General features: G+C 44.4%; 1 protein-coding gene across 2 annotated transcripts in view; it reads left to right on the top strand.

The window, feature by feature from the left end:
- The window catches only part of LOC309568012 (tetraspanin-4-like), a 202,304-nt gene that overhangs the window by 85,749 nt on the left and 101,304 nt on the right, over nt 1-15,251 (top strand). The window contains exon 1 of one of the 2 annotated variants that reach the window (XM_082273580.1): nt 3,529-3,640. The exons of the other annotated variant lie outside the window; for it this stretch is intronic. The gene's annotated coding sequence lies outside the window, so the exon portion shown is untranslated. Of the gene's footprint in view, nt 1-3,528; nt 3,641-15,251 lie in introns of those variants that run through there. 2 annotated transcript variants of the gene reach the window in all.

Here is a 15,251-nt window from a genome sequence, read left to right as displayed (position 1 = left end):
GGGGGTGAAAGAGAGATGGAGAGGGGGGTAAGGGAGAGGAGGGGGGGGTAAGAGAGATAGAGGAGGGGGGGGGGGGGTGAGAGAGGGAGAGGGGAGAGAGGGGGGTGAAAGAGAAAGGGGGGAGAGAGAGAGGAGGTGAAAGAGAGAGGGGACGAGAGAGAGAGAGAGAGAGAGAGAAAGAGGGGGGAGAAAGAGAGGGGGTTGAGAGAGAGCATAAGGGTAAGATAGAGAGAGAAGAAAGGTAAGAGAGGGGATGAGAAAGTGAGAGAGAGGGTGAGAGGGAGAGAGAAGGGGTAGAGAGAAAGAAAGGAGAGAGAGAAAGAGGGGTAAAAGAGACAAAGACCAGTGAGAGAGAGAGGGGGGGTGAAAGAGAGATGGAGAGGGGGGTAAGGGAGAGGAGGGGGGGTAAGAGAGATAGAGGGGGGGGGTGAGAGAGGGAGAGGGGAGAGAGGGGGGTGAAAGAGAAAGGGGGGAGAGAGAGAGGAGGTGAAAGAGATAGGGGACGAGAGAGAGAGAGAGAGAAAGAGGGGGGAGAAAGAGAGGGGGTTGAGAGAGAGCGTAAGGGTAAGATAGAGAGAGAAGAAAGGTAAGAGAGGGGATGAGAAAGTGAGAGAGAGGGTGAGAGGGAGAGAGAAGGGGTAGAGAGAAAGAAAGGAGAGAGAGAAAGAGGGGTAAAAGAGACAAAGACCAGTGAGAGAGAGAGGGGGGGTGAGAGAGAAGGGGGTGATAGAGAGAGAGAGGGGGTGAGAAAGAGAGGGAAAAGGGGGGGATGTTAAAAAATTTTTGCTACTCAGAATCATGGCCCCAGGCTGGTCTCCCCTAGGCACAGGCAGCCATGATCTATAGTTGCTGTGCGCTGTATATTTAAATCTGCCACCTTCATTACAAGTCCTTTCACAGCAGCGTGTGCAAATCAGGGGTTGGAGTGTGTGTGTGGGGGGGGGGGGGGGCAGACTCAGCAGGGGAAGGATGGAAGGTGGAACAGATTGAGCGTCCTCCGTCCTTTTTGAATACACTGTACTGGGCATTGCCGATCAGATGAGATTGGTAGTGCACAGTGCACCTTTCCCTAGCTCATGGGCATCCCTCCCCCCCTTCCCGACTGGCAAAGGAGATAATGCAGTGGATCCAGTGCTGCAAATAAAATAATGGATCATTCGGGGTCTGTACTGCATGACAAGGCACAGTGGGCTCCCCTTCCCTCGGCGCCCATGTATGCCACCCACTTCTGTACACTGAATGGCAGTGGTGCCCGAGATAATTAGGGTGTATCCGGCACCCCTCTGCGCACGCCTATGGCTACTACCCTTAGTAAATAGATAGGAAGGTTTATCCTATTTACTTTAATGTTTTTTTCAATATTTTTTCACTTGCTTCCTGGTTTCTGGACTAGGTCAAAATTATGTCATACTGTACATCTCACGAGTCTTGATGGCATTTTGTTGTTCTTTCCCTGGAGGAGGGTAGGAAGGGCTTTTTGAGTTAAGCACTCCCTCCTGTCTCCATGCCTGAGCTAAGGGCAGGCGGATTCCAGAAAGTCAATGCTACATTAAATCATTTATATTAAAAAAGAATAGCGCGCAAATGCAAAAGAAATAACTACCAAATCTAAAGACAATCCATAAATAAAAATGGGGGTTTGGTCCCACCATATGGCCATATCGTGCTCAAGCCCACTACTGCGTCAAAGTACCCCATTATCAGTGGGTCCTACACTATCCATGAAAAAGAGATGAATCCAGCCTTTCTAACCCTTGAAGATAATACTCCTTGCTGGGAAGGATGTGCAAATGCACTACAGGGGACTCCTCCTATATCCACTTGATGGTGGACACTGATTGAGTACAGGTGTGTAAATCATTGCTCTTAGGCCCCTTTCACACTTGTGTGACTTGTCCTGCGATTTGGGACTGCAAAGTTGTATGACAAGTTGTACTCCATGATTTCCAATGAGTACCGTTCATATCTGTACGACTTCAAGTTGCAACGACCTCAAAGTAGTCCCTGCACTACTATGGGCCTATTTTAATGCGTTTTAAGGTCCAAAGACATAAGACATTGCTTCAAGTCCAGTCAAAATCGCGGCAACAAAACCACGGCAACATCGCTGTAAAATTGCGTGCCTTTTAGGTCGCACAAGTGTGAAAGGGGCCTTATCCAGGATGAGTGCAGCTAGAAATGTTGGGGGGGTTCAAAGTGATTTTTCAACGAATTAAAGCATGGAGACAAAGATGGGTGAGTTTGCTTTGACTATTAAAGTATAATTGAAGGCAAAACTTTTTCTTTAGTTTTGGATACAGTGGAGAGGGATTAGAACACCTATTAGGATTTTATTGCTGTCTGTGCTTCCATTAGAGAAATTCCCCCTCTATATACTGTATGTCCTGTTTACAATTATCATTAAGTGAAATGAAAAGAAAATCCCACATTTGGGTTGTCCCCAGAAAAGTAATAGAGGGGACACTAGTTCTGGTGACCTGTGGGCCCCAAGGGATTCTGTTAAAGCGGAGTTCCACCCGGGACAGTCAGGGCTAGTGCATTCCACAATGGATAGCCTCTGAACTGTCCCGGGTTGCACTTACCTTTTAGAAGAAATACTTACCTTGAAAAAAGTATTGTCCAGCGCTGCCATCTCAGGTGTGGGCAGCTTGAAGCCCGCGCGATCCTCTTCTGCGTCCTCTTCCGTCCTCTTCGGTCCCACGCCTGCACCGGCCCCCGACGTCAGTTCTGGGGCTGCAGCGTCATCCCTGCACAGCTTCTGGGCATGCCTTGTTTAGCATGGAACCGGAACTGACGTCGGGGTCGGTGCAGGCGCATTGATTCCTGGGAGCGATGACGTTCAGCTCCCAGGAATCATTGCAAGCCAGGAAGTGACGACGGGCCGTGGCCGCCGAGGGGAGGAAGAGGAAGTAAGGTGAGTATATTTTCTTCTAAAACAAGGTAAGTAAAAAAAAAAAAAAATTGCGATTATCCATTTGTGTTTCAGGTGACCCGGAGCGAGAAGATGGACCGAAGATAAATTTTAGGGTGGAACTCCACTTTAATTTGCAGGGATTTCTTTTCACTTCCTGTTTTGGTTATGGGATAGAAAGTGAATGGAAATTTCCCTAATGGGACGCAAATGTAGGCCCTTAATTTATCCAAAATGAAAAAAAAAAATGTTTTGCCTATAGTTCTACTAAAAATGAATTGAATAGCGTTTCAATTAGTGGTGCTCAGATATCTCTGTAACCTAAAACTTTCCCTAATGAAATCTGGGGGCTGCCGACCTTCTTTTCAAAATTCTTTGAAAACCTTCTGGGTTCAGGAGATGTTAGACACTGCCCTAAAAAAAAGTATGGTAATTAATATTTATCGGCTTACCTGTTCTAGAAAACGGGTGTCCCTATGGCTCTGGAAGCTTTTTCCATTATGAACATTACAAGACTGGATGTAGTAAGGTCTAGGTATGACTCATTGTTCCATAATGACTACTTTCCTTCCTCAGCGTCATAGGACTTTTTTTTTTTTCTTGTCTATTCTCTGGTAGCTCCAGCAGAATTCACAGCATAAATTTACTGCTTCCAACTTATTTCGTGTTTCGTAAACAAGTCACAAGCTTGGCTTTTTCTTCTGGCAAAGGAACATAGGAGCCTTAACAGTGAGTATCAACAGTTTATTTATAAGATGAAGGTACAGAGCGCTACTAATAGTGTGGGTCCTCTAGCTAGGAACATGTCTCTTTTATAATAGGTTAAGTCAATAAAACACACGATCAATTGGATGAAGTCCTTGTATTTTTTACTGCATTTAAATGGACATTAAATATAATATATGAACAATGTAGGTGCCATCTTAGGGTTCATTCACACTAGATGCGTTGGTTCATTTTTTTCAACGCAAGGACCTAAGTTATATGATTGTGATCAGTTTACGCTGGTGTGTTGTGCTGATGTGCATTGATATATGTAGGCAAAAAAAAGGAAAGCAAAATCTATTTTTTTTTTTCAGTGTATTGCATGATAATGCGTCAACACTAAAGCCTTAACCACTTAAGCCCTGGAAGATTTTACCCCTTTCCTGACCAGGTTCCTATTTTGCGATTCGGCACTGCGTGACTTTAACGGACAATTGCGCGGTCGTGCGACGCTGTACCTAAACGAATTTGACGTCCTTTTTTTCCCACAAACAGAGCTTTCTTTTGGTGGTATTTGATCACCTGTGCGATTTTTTGATCATGTGCTTTAAACAAAAAAAGAGCGTCAATTTTGCAAAAATAGCAATATTTTTCACATTTTTTTATATGAAATTCCCCCAATAAAAAATGTAAAAATCAAAATTTTTTAACATTTTCAGACAATTTGTTTTATGCTACATATGTTTGGTAAAAAAAATTGCAAAACGCGTATTTTGATTGGTTTACGCAAAAGTTATCGCGTTTACTAACAAAGGTAAAGATTTTTGTCATTTTTTTTTTTTTTTTTTTTAACGCGTAATGGCGGCGATCTGCGATTTTTTTTTGCGGTACTGCGAAATTGCGGCGGACAGATCGGACCCTTGATTGACATTTTTGACACTTTTGGGGTTACCAGTGACATTACTACAGTAATCAGTACTATAAATATGCACTGTTACTGTAAAATTACACTGGCAGTGAGGGGGTTAACTTTTTTGAGAGGGAGGGGCTGTGTGGGTCCCTAGGGGCGTGCTTCTAACTGTGATTGGCTGTGGCTTGAGCTGTAGGAACAGTGATCAACGGTCCTACATAGTAGAACCGTATGATCACTGTTTCTACACAGGGGAGAATGACAGGCGGCTTGTTTACATCAGCCGCCTGACTTTCTCCCTCCGCAGCGATGATCGCCGAGTGACCGGCGGACATCAGGTCCGCCGGTCACATGCGCGGGGGGGTCCGTGACTACGTGGGAGCGGGAGCGCGCCTCCGGGGGCGCGCGCTCGCTCCCTAGACCCTCACAGGCTAGCGACGTAGATCTACGTCACTTTGCCTGTGAGGGGCTGACTGCCGACCAGGGCCGGATTAAGAGCATCATGGGCTTGGTGCTGAGGATTTTGAAGGGCCTTAAGGGCCGTGCCTTGGCATGCACCCAGAGGAGGAAGGGTGCAGCCATGCATGCCTAATTCAACATGGGATGCTGTCTCTGAAGCCCATAAACACATCCATGCATCGGCAACTGTCCCTCCTTGTCCGGCCTTCGTGCTGTGTGGGGAGGTTCTGAGGGAGCTGCCTGGGGAAGCGAGCATAGAAGCCAGACTTCTGTGTTTACAAGTGACAGAAGAGCGGTAACAGTGAATATGGCCAACCCGGGGCCTATATAAAAAGGTAGGGGCCTGGAGCTGCAGCTCCAATAGCCCCTACGTTAATCTGGCTCTGCTGCCGACGTAAATAGTCATGCGGCAGTCGGCAAGTGGTTAAAGCCCAGGGAAAAGCAGCAGGCCAGCACAAGTTTGGCTCCTCTGCCATGCCGTAGAACCTTTACGCATTCTAGGAAAGTGCAGGCTCAAACTCGACGCAGCATGCCAACACATGTCAATGCTTGTGTGTTTATCTGCGCTCAACACACATGTTGCAGTGTGCACAGACCCTTATTGGACAGCCCAGACTATTGGGTGCAACATTTGCGTTCCTCAGTGTGTCGTTGCTGAAGTACATTTCATCCTCCACTGCCCCAAATTCAGGTGTCCTCTAAGGTTCCGTCATCAACTTCCAGAGAATGCATGGGATGGCCGTGCCATGGAGGAACTAAGTGCTCAATATCTGTAAGAAATTGACAATACCACCCTAGGACGGTCATCCTCTGCACTACAAGGGAGCAATTTAATATAGACCACCAGAGCTTGCAGTGTTGATGATTTCATGCACTATTGCAAGTCTCTCTGTTTCCCTATTATGTCACTTGGAGTGATACTGCAAGCCAGTTCTCAGCTGTGGATAAGAGGAGTCTTAAAGATGCGGATGGTTGTCCCATAGGATTTCTTTACTCATGCGTTTTCTTTAAAGAGCTGAGGTGAGCGCCCATTCACAAGGTGGTGCACGGTTGTGGCTTTCTACTGTGACACTCTGGTCACACATCTTTGGGAGCACAGATCACTTTTATGATTGTTTGGACTATACCCATTTATTAATTTTCAGCACGTCTATTTATAATTTTACACTGGACTCTTTTATACCTTTTTCACTTTTATATACTTGCTTTTATTCATATATATCTATTGGCACTATTTGGCACTTTAATATTGCATTACACACGGATTTGATATATGTAGTGCAATTTATGATTATATATCTGCGCAGCACTGTTTATTTATTTAATTTAATATAGTTACATACTTAGTGAGGTTGAAAAAAGACCATCAAGTTCAGCCTATCATGTGTGTGTGTGTTTGCTGTTAACCGTACATTGTATACCCCTGTATGTTGTGGTCTTTAAGGTGCCCATCTAAAAGTTTTTTGAAGCTATTGATGCTCCCTGCTGATACCACTACTTGTGGAAGAGAATTCCACATCCGTACTGCTCTGACAGTAAAGAAACCCTTACGCAGATTAAGGTTAAACCGTTTCTCCTCTAGTTTTAGTAAGTGGTCCCGTGTCCTATCGAATTCCCTTTCTCTGAAAAGTTTGTTCCCTATGCTAAGGTCACTAGTATGGTATTTGTAAATTGATATCATATCCCCCCTCAAGCGTCTCTTCTCCAGAGAGAATACGTTTAATGCTTGTAGTCTTTCCTCATAGCTGATGTCCTCCTTTCCCCTAATTATCTTTGTTGCCCTTCTCTGGACTCTCTACAGTTCCAGCACATCCTTTCTGAGGACCGGTGCCCAGAACTGGACGGCATATTCTAGATGTGGCCGGACCAGAGTCTTGTAGAGTGGAAGAATAATCTCTTTATTTCTGGAGTGAATCCCCTTTTTTATACATCCCAGTATTCTGTTGGCTTTGCTTGCAGTGGCTTGGCATTGCATGCCACTGCCAAGTCTGTTGTCCACCAGTACCCCCAGGTCCTTTTCCATCCTAGATTCACCCAGAGGTTCCCCCCCTAGTGAGTAGCTTGCATTCATATTTCTGACACCCAAGTGCATTACTTTACAACCTCATCTGCCATGTAGTTGCCCACCCCATTATTTTGTTCAGATCCGCTTGTAAGGTTTCCATGTCCTGCATAGAAGATATCGGCCTGCTTAGCTTAGTATCGTCTGCAAATACGGAGATTGTGCTGTTTACCCCATCCTCTAGGTCATTTATGAATAAATTAAACAGGATTGGTCCCTAATATGAAACCATGAGCCATTTCCTTGGTTGGTGAACATTGGAATGTCTTCTGCTCTCCATACAGATCTGGGCAGACTTGAGCACTGCTCTGCTGGTTCAAGTGGAGGCTGCAATTCATCCGTTCTGTCCTCATACATTTTAATAACATTTCTGTGATGTTGAAACTTTCCCAGCATTTTCTTAGAGTTACTTGACGTGGAAAAAATTCCTTTATCTCTGGTTTCATTGTAACATGTGCTTCCTCTTTATAAAGATATGTAAACTGCGATCATTGCATGCTTTTCCTTCAATGGCATGCTAACAGCTTTCATTTTTTTATGATGCAGTTTATTTCTGAGAGCATGAATAATATTTTAGATTATTTATGGAATTCAATAACTTTTCACAAGTTTTAGTCACAAAATCCTGATTCACTAGTAAGACCTCATCTGGAATATGCAGTTCAGTTTTGGACACCGATTCTTAAAAAGGATATCGGGGAACTGGAGAAAGTGCAGAGAAGGGCAACCAAACTGATAAGAGGCATGGAGGAGCTCAGCTATGAGAAAAGATTACAGGAACTGAATTTATTCTCCCTTGTGAAGAGGAGATTATAGGGGGATATGGGAGGAAAACAGATTTCGTCACCAAATACGGAAAGGTTTCTTCACCGTAAGAGCTGTGAAAATGCGGAATAGACTCCCTCCAGAGGTGGTTCTGGCCAGCTCACTAGATTTCTATAAAAAAGGCCTGGATTCTTTTCTGGGTTTAATATAAGTGGATACTACAATTTTTTTTTAGGAAAAGTTGATCTAGGGAATATCCGATTGCCTCTCGGGGGATCAGGAAGGAATTTTTTTCCCCCTGCTGTAGCAATTTGGATCATGCTTTGCTGGGGTTTTTCGCCTTCCTCTGGATCCACTTCGGGTATAGGATTGTGAATATGGGATTGTATGGTTGGGTTTTCAATACTTTTTTTTTTTTCTTTTGGTTGAGCCAGATGAACTTTATGGGGAGGAGGGGGGGATCAGAAACAGAACAGAACAGGGAGGAGGATTGGCGTCAGAAAAGCAATTACAGGAACCATGAGCTGTGTCTGTGTCTCTCCCTGCAGCAGCTGAAAACTGGCAGGAAGGGGAGAAACTGGCTTTCAGCTGTGGCAGATACCCGCACAGGGTTTCCTACTGTAATTGCCCCTCCACCCGACTGCACCAATTCCCCTGTGTACCCGGGCCCCTTACAGGAGGACTGGTTGTTCCCCCCCCCAATCACTGTGCATTGCCATTACCATCAGCTGCTCCACTGTGTCTGCTATCTGTGCTCCGCTCCCGTGGAGATCATACTTTGTTATTAGGACTGCAGGTTCCGTCCATCTATCCCCTGTGGAGAGGTGCTTTTGGGACTGCGGTGGTGTATCCCACTGTTTACATGTTTCGCCTGCCCAAATTCCTAGCAAGCTTCTTCAGAACCTCCGGTTTTAGTGTTAGAGCTGGCGGGGCACAGATGCAGCATCGAACCAATGCTGCATCCACCTAGGAAAGTATAAATCTGCAAAACCTCCAAACCCCATACTTCTCTTTTAAAGTGTTACTAAACCCAGGAGCCTGCATTCACTATATCCTTACAGTACACAGAACATGGAAATGCATTTATTTTAGTAAATATAAACTGCTAAATACCTTTTCTCACTAGCAGTATATAGCAGTCATGTGACTTCTATCAGTGTCTGGGTAAAGCTTGTAGGAGGAGTTTTTATTCTACTCCGCCTGTCCTATGAGGCTACAGGACCCCTGACCCTCTGTATGGAGAGTGCTGATTGGCCCTGTGTTGATCACATGCACTCTCCCAAGGAAAAAAAAAAAACTCTCTAGCAATATACTCTAAACTGAGCATGTGCAGCTTGTCCCCAATGCTCTGTACTATCAGGAGATGGATTGAAGACAGTAAAAGAAGGGGAGGATCAAACAGTCTTTTTACACAATACGGAGGATTAACCCCTTAGGTTTCACAGTGAGTATAAGAAGCATGCTTTACTGCATATACACACTGATTCTACTGTTGTGGGTTTAGTAACACTTTAAATCTGTCAGTACATCTAACACTCCCCACCCTCCAGACTGAAAATGCTGTTGTCTGCTCTGCCTCCTGTGCTCCTTCATCCAGAGTGGAGGCACTCTAATACAGGAGGTAATTTACTGGTCAGATCACCAGATCTAATGATTGGTAAACTGCAATCTATGACACTTTCGGTTTTAGGTTTAATAATGCTTTGAATGAATGCATCACACGGCTTTTGCTGAATTAATACACTGAGCCGTGGAGGGTTTAACCACTTCAGCTCCGGAAGGTTTTACCCCCTTAATGACCAGTCCATTTTTTTGCGATTCGGCACTGCATTATTTTAACAATTGCGCGGTCGTGTGACGCTGTACCCAAATACAATTGATGTCCTTTTTTTCCCCCACAAACAGAGCTTTCTTTTGCTGGTATTTGATCACCTCTGCATTTTTTAGATTTTGCGCTATAAACAAAAAAAGAGCGACAATTTTGAAAAAAACATAATATTTTTTCATTTCTTCTATAAAACATTCCCAATAAATTTCTTTTTTTAAAAATCTAAATTTTTTTTATCAGTTTAGGCCAATTTGTATTCTGCTACATATTTTTGGTAAACCCCCCCCCCCCCCCCCAGAAAAAGCGTATTTTAATTGGCTTGCGCAAAAGTTATAGTGTTTACAAACTACAAGATAGATTTTTGGACTTTTTTTTGTTTGTTTTTATTAGTAATGGAGGCGATCAGCAATTTATAGCGGGACTGCGACATTGCAGCTGACAGGTTGGAACCCTTCTGACATTTTTAACACTTTTTTGGGGACCAGTGACATTATTACAGTAATCAGTGCTAAATAGTATGCACTGTTACTGTATAAATGACACTGGCAGGGAAGGGGTTAATACGGGGGGGGGGTGATCTAAGGGTTAAATGTATGCCTAATTGTGCTTGCTAACTGTTGGGGGGACTCTGTGACAGGCACACAGAAGAATGGTGTTTCAGCTTAGCTTAGACATACGATCCCACTGTGCCTGTCTGACAGAAGAGCCGCCCGCTTTGTTTACATAGGCAGGCGGCTCTCCTGTCAGTTTCTGTGAAGATCGCAGGTGGCCAGGTGGCTCCTCCCGTGGTCTGGCTCCCGCTATGTCTGATCAGAGACTGCATGCACATAATCACGTAGATCTACGTGATTATGCGCAGCCGAGCCGCCCTGCCACAGTAAATCTGCGTGGGGTGGTTGACAAGTGGTTAATTTACTGAAAATCACCGGTACAGGACTGTTTCAAGACATTTCAACCAGCACAGGATACGTACCATTATAAGCCCTCAGCCAATGGCCCCTGTGAACTAAATGCAGATAATTCTCTGGAAGCAGTTTTGGGTAATGCTGATTTTGCAGCGAGGCGCAGTGAACCCCTCACCTCATTCCCCCATTAACTGGCTGTAGTCATTTGGCACAGTAGGCTGTGAGGAGCCCAGACTCAATTAACTTCTGCAGTTGAGCTGACAATCAGAGCATATAGCCTGAGATTATATACATTTACTAGTAAGTGGATGCAGCATGTAGTGCTAGTAATGATACAATTACCTTGCTTGATGCATCCCTACAGTTTTCAATTAAACTGTCTGCGGTGTCCATGGACTGAGACAGTGGCAGCCAGGCACATCCACTGAGCTCTGATAATTTACAGGAGCCGTATTATGATTAGGTGAAGGTGTCTGTCCCCATGTACATATGTAGACAAAAGAAATTTGGTTAAAGCGGAGTTCTGCCCCCCCCCCCCCCTTCAAAAATTAAAAGTCAGCAGCTTTACCTTACTGTAGCTGCTGACTTTTAATATTAGGACACTTACCTGTCCTGGAGTCCAGCGATGTCGGCACTGCAGCCGATGTTTCCATCGACTGTCGGGTGCTGCCGCCGCCATTGCTGGTAAGGGAACCCAGCAGTGAAGCCTTGCGGCTTCACGGGCGGGTCCCTACTGCACATGCGCAAAGCACTCTGTGCATTTGGATTGGCTTGGTGGGGGGGGAAGGAGGAGGGGGCCAAACTTCCAAGGGAGGGCGCCACGGCGCCCTCCCCCGGGGGTGGGGAAGGGTACCTGTCAAAAACAGGTACCCATTCCCCCCTCCCCCCTGAAAGGTGCCAAATGTGGCACCAGAGGGGGGGAGGAAGCAAATGAGCAGAAGTTCCACTCATGGGTGGAACTCTGCTTTAAGTCCTAGTAGGAGTTAGGCTTCCTCTATGGATAACCAATCGGTTAGTTTGGCGGACACTAGACTTAATGGAATGGATAAAACATGTATTTATTGTGTCAAAGTTAAATTACAATTACAGTATTGTAACGCTTATAATTGCCACACTGTGCACCAAAATGATCCCCTACCCACCATATAAATACTGTCACAAAAAGCATAAGTTCGGACTGAAATAACTATGTGTGTTACAAACTGTGCGGATCACCGCCAGTGTATAATAAGAGTCGGTTCACACTAAGGCGACACGACTCTGCACGACTTCGGGGGTGACTTGTGCATTACCATGCACCACGACTTCGGAGCGACTTGCATGGACATCACATAATGGAAGTCTATGCAAGTCGCTCTGAGGTCGCCCCGAAGTAGTACAGGACCCTTTTTCTAAGTCGGAGCGACTTCTGTGGCTCCTATTAGAACGGGTCCTGTAGCGGTCAATGGACCATGAGGGAGCGCGACTTGTCAGGCTGACAAGTCGCGGTAGTGTGGACTGGCTCTAAAGGGGAAGTAGAGTGACTCCCCTGTAAAACAACACCAGAGTTGTAGCACACATGGGCCCCGGAGGTCACAGCAATAGGTAACTGGCAACTATCTAATGATGGAATTGGGGTTACCTACACCTATCTGCCGACTTCCTGTGGTATTGCTCTGAAAGATGCAAGGATGGAAATAAACTGTGCATATTTTTAGCACTGATTACTGTAGTAATGTCACTGGTCCCCCTTAAAAAGTGTCAAAAATGTCAGTTAGGGGTCCGATCTGTCCGCCGCAATGTCGCAGTACCGCTAAAAACTGCTGATCGCCGCCATTACTAGTAAATAAATAAATAAATAAATAAAAATTACATAAATCCCCTTTCCCCTAGTTTGTAGACGCGATAACTTTTGCGCAAACCAATCAAAATACACTTATTGGGATTTTTGTTTACCAAAAATATGTGGCAAAATACAAATTGGTCAAAAACATTTGATTTTTAATTTTTTTTTTTTCTGGGAATGTTTTATAGCAGAAAGTGAAAAATACTGCTTTTTTTCCCAAATTGTCGCTCTTTATTTGTTTATAGGGCAAAATCAAAAAAATCGCAGAGGTGATCAAATACCACCAAAAGAAAGCTCTGTTTGTGCGGAAAAAAAAAAGGGCGTCAATTTTATTTGGTTACAGCATCGCACGTCCGCGCAATTGTCAGTTAAAGCCACACAGTGCCGAATCGCAAAAAATGGCCTGGTCATTAAGGAGGCAAATCCTTCCAGGGCTGAAGTGGTTAATATGACGTGAATGCGTCACAAATTTTTATTTTGATCCCTCTGTATATATTTATGTATGGTTATTTATCTGACAACACCAAGAAGATTTTTGAATTTTCCTCAAATTATTTTTTTTTCCTTCAAGTGGCTACATTTTGTTTTGTGTGACGGGACGGAAAGGGAGCGCCGTAGATGCAGTATTTATAGACCGGGCTGAGACAGGATGCTAGGGGACCTGAGGCAGCACCAGCTGCATGTCTCAGTGTTTTATATAGAACACAAGGTCCGACCCCACAGAAATCTCAATGCTTTCATCCTACCAGCCTCCCCAATATAGATGCCACAGAGGCATTGAGTTGTGACTGAAGACTCTTCAGAGAGAGCACGAGACTGGACTTTAAAAGGCCAAACCAAAAACGGCAGCTGTTCAAATCAATATATAACCAGCACAGGAAAGGTACATGTTGGTAGGCTAGTTTGCAGCAAATGAACAATACAGAATTTCCCCAGCATTTATTCTGGTTAGATAGAACAGAGCACCTAACTGTTAACTTTTCTAACATTTACAGATTTCCGTTGCATATATTTAAAACATATGTTAAGCCACAACAGTCCATCATGGTGCCTAGATGTGGGGGTGTGGCTTTATAAATAGATATATTCAATGTACAGTAGATATTTCACATAGGATAGACTTAGAACCACACCTTATACCATCATGCTTTGCATATGACTGTGGCCTTTATATACTGTATATGCATGGGCGTCCACAAGGGGGCAAGTGCCCCCCCTGGAAATTTCCTGGCCTGCTCTAGGAGGGGAATCTATGGGGACCCTGCTCTAAAGGGGGATCTATGGGGGACCCTGCCTGGCCTGCTCTAAAGGGGATCTATGGGGGACCCTGGCCTGGCCTGCTCTAAAGTGGGATCTACTGGGATACTGACCTGCTCTAAATGGGATCTATGGGGGACCCTGGCCTGGCCTGCTCTAAAGGTGGATCTATGGGGACCCTGGCCTGCTCTACAGGGGATCTATGGGGATTCTGGCCTGCTCTAAAGGGGGTCATATTGGCTTAATATATACATATTCTTTGCAGGGAGAGCCTGGAGTACCTAGTGGTGCAGGAAAACCTTGTAGCATGGGGAATATAGGCAAACAGGTAAGACTAAAGAGGGATCCATGGGAACCCTGGCCTGCTCTAAAGTAGGATCTATGGGGGACCCTGGCCTGGGCTTCTCTAAAAGGGGATCTACGGGTACCCTGCTCTAAAGGGGATCTATGGGGGACCCTGGCCTGGCCTGCTCTAAAGGGGGGTCTATGGGGGTGAAAAGGTGCGGAGCATGGGTGACCTTAAAATGATGCCTGACCCTGAAAAAAGTTCTGCAGACGCCCATGTGTATATGTGAAATTGTATGCAATGAAGACCTCTATTTTTAATCTAAATGTATAGCCAAATTTCTGTAAAAAGTACTGTTTAATAGGGCAGATTGTTGGGTAATATTTTGTTTCATCAGCTTTCAACATAAAGATTCCTATTATATTTTATGGTGCCTGTTCGGTGCCAGATTAAACTCTGTGGAAGTCCCTAGGCAGTCGAAACCTTGTGGCCCCCCCTTGCAGTTTTCTGGAGGTTTCTAAAGCGTTGTCGTAAAACAAATAAAACAAAGTAAAATGATTCGCTCCCCAGACGACGTCATCTATGATGAAACACGTAGGGTGGGGCCTACGATGGTGACGTCATCATGCTACTTGGATCTGATTGGTTGCTTGGATTTGTGCCCAGAGTGGAGCCCGTAGGAACGCCATTTGTGTTGTAGGGATGTTCGCTGAGCCTTTATACATCATCTTTATTGTTGGAATTACATGGACACAGAATGGTCAGAGGTAGACCTTAATCCCCTACGTTCGTTTTAACCAGCTGTAATCAAGTGGTCAGTCCTATCTGGTAAGCAGGTTTAACACACTGTTTGGTTTGGGGAGCACGTTATTCCTAACTGCTGATTTTGGTCCAGCATCACAGTTCCATCACTGATTACTAAGGACAACACTTAATTAATGCCTGTTAGACTTTTTTTGGTGGACGTATTAGCATATTGTTTTTTGTATCACTTGTCTTTATTGACATATGTTTTCTGTTATTAATTTGTTTTTCACTTACTCATTTTTTTTTTACCTCTGCCGCTGGAGATGACCATCACTATTGTACCGCACATGTATGAAGTTTGCACCAAAAACTGTCAACTGAAAGAAGTTGAGCTTTTAAAAAACAAAGTGTAACGTGAACCTGGTGTCTATGGTTTATGTACTTTAAGTTGTTTTTGAGTACATTACGTTAATACCGTATTTTCTCTATAGTCTTTATTTTAAAAAATTTCATTTCTTTGTGTTAAAATATTTTTTTCTATCTTTTGTAAAAAGTTTAAAAAAGCTTCATTGCAATTTTTTATCCCGATCA

This window comes from Pelophylax lessonae (assembly GCF_965119305.1).
Source record: "Pelophylax lessonae genome assembly, chromosome: 12".
Lineage (NCBI taxonomy): Eukaryota > Metazoa > Chordata > Amphibia > Anura > Ranidae > Pelophylax > Pelophylax lessonae.
This window is presented reverse-complemented; position numbering and strand designations above follow the sequence as displayed.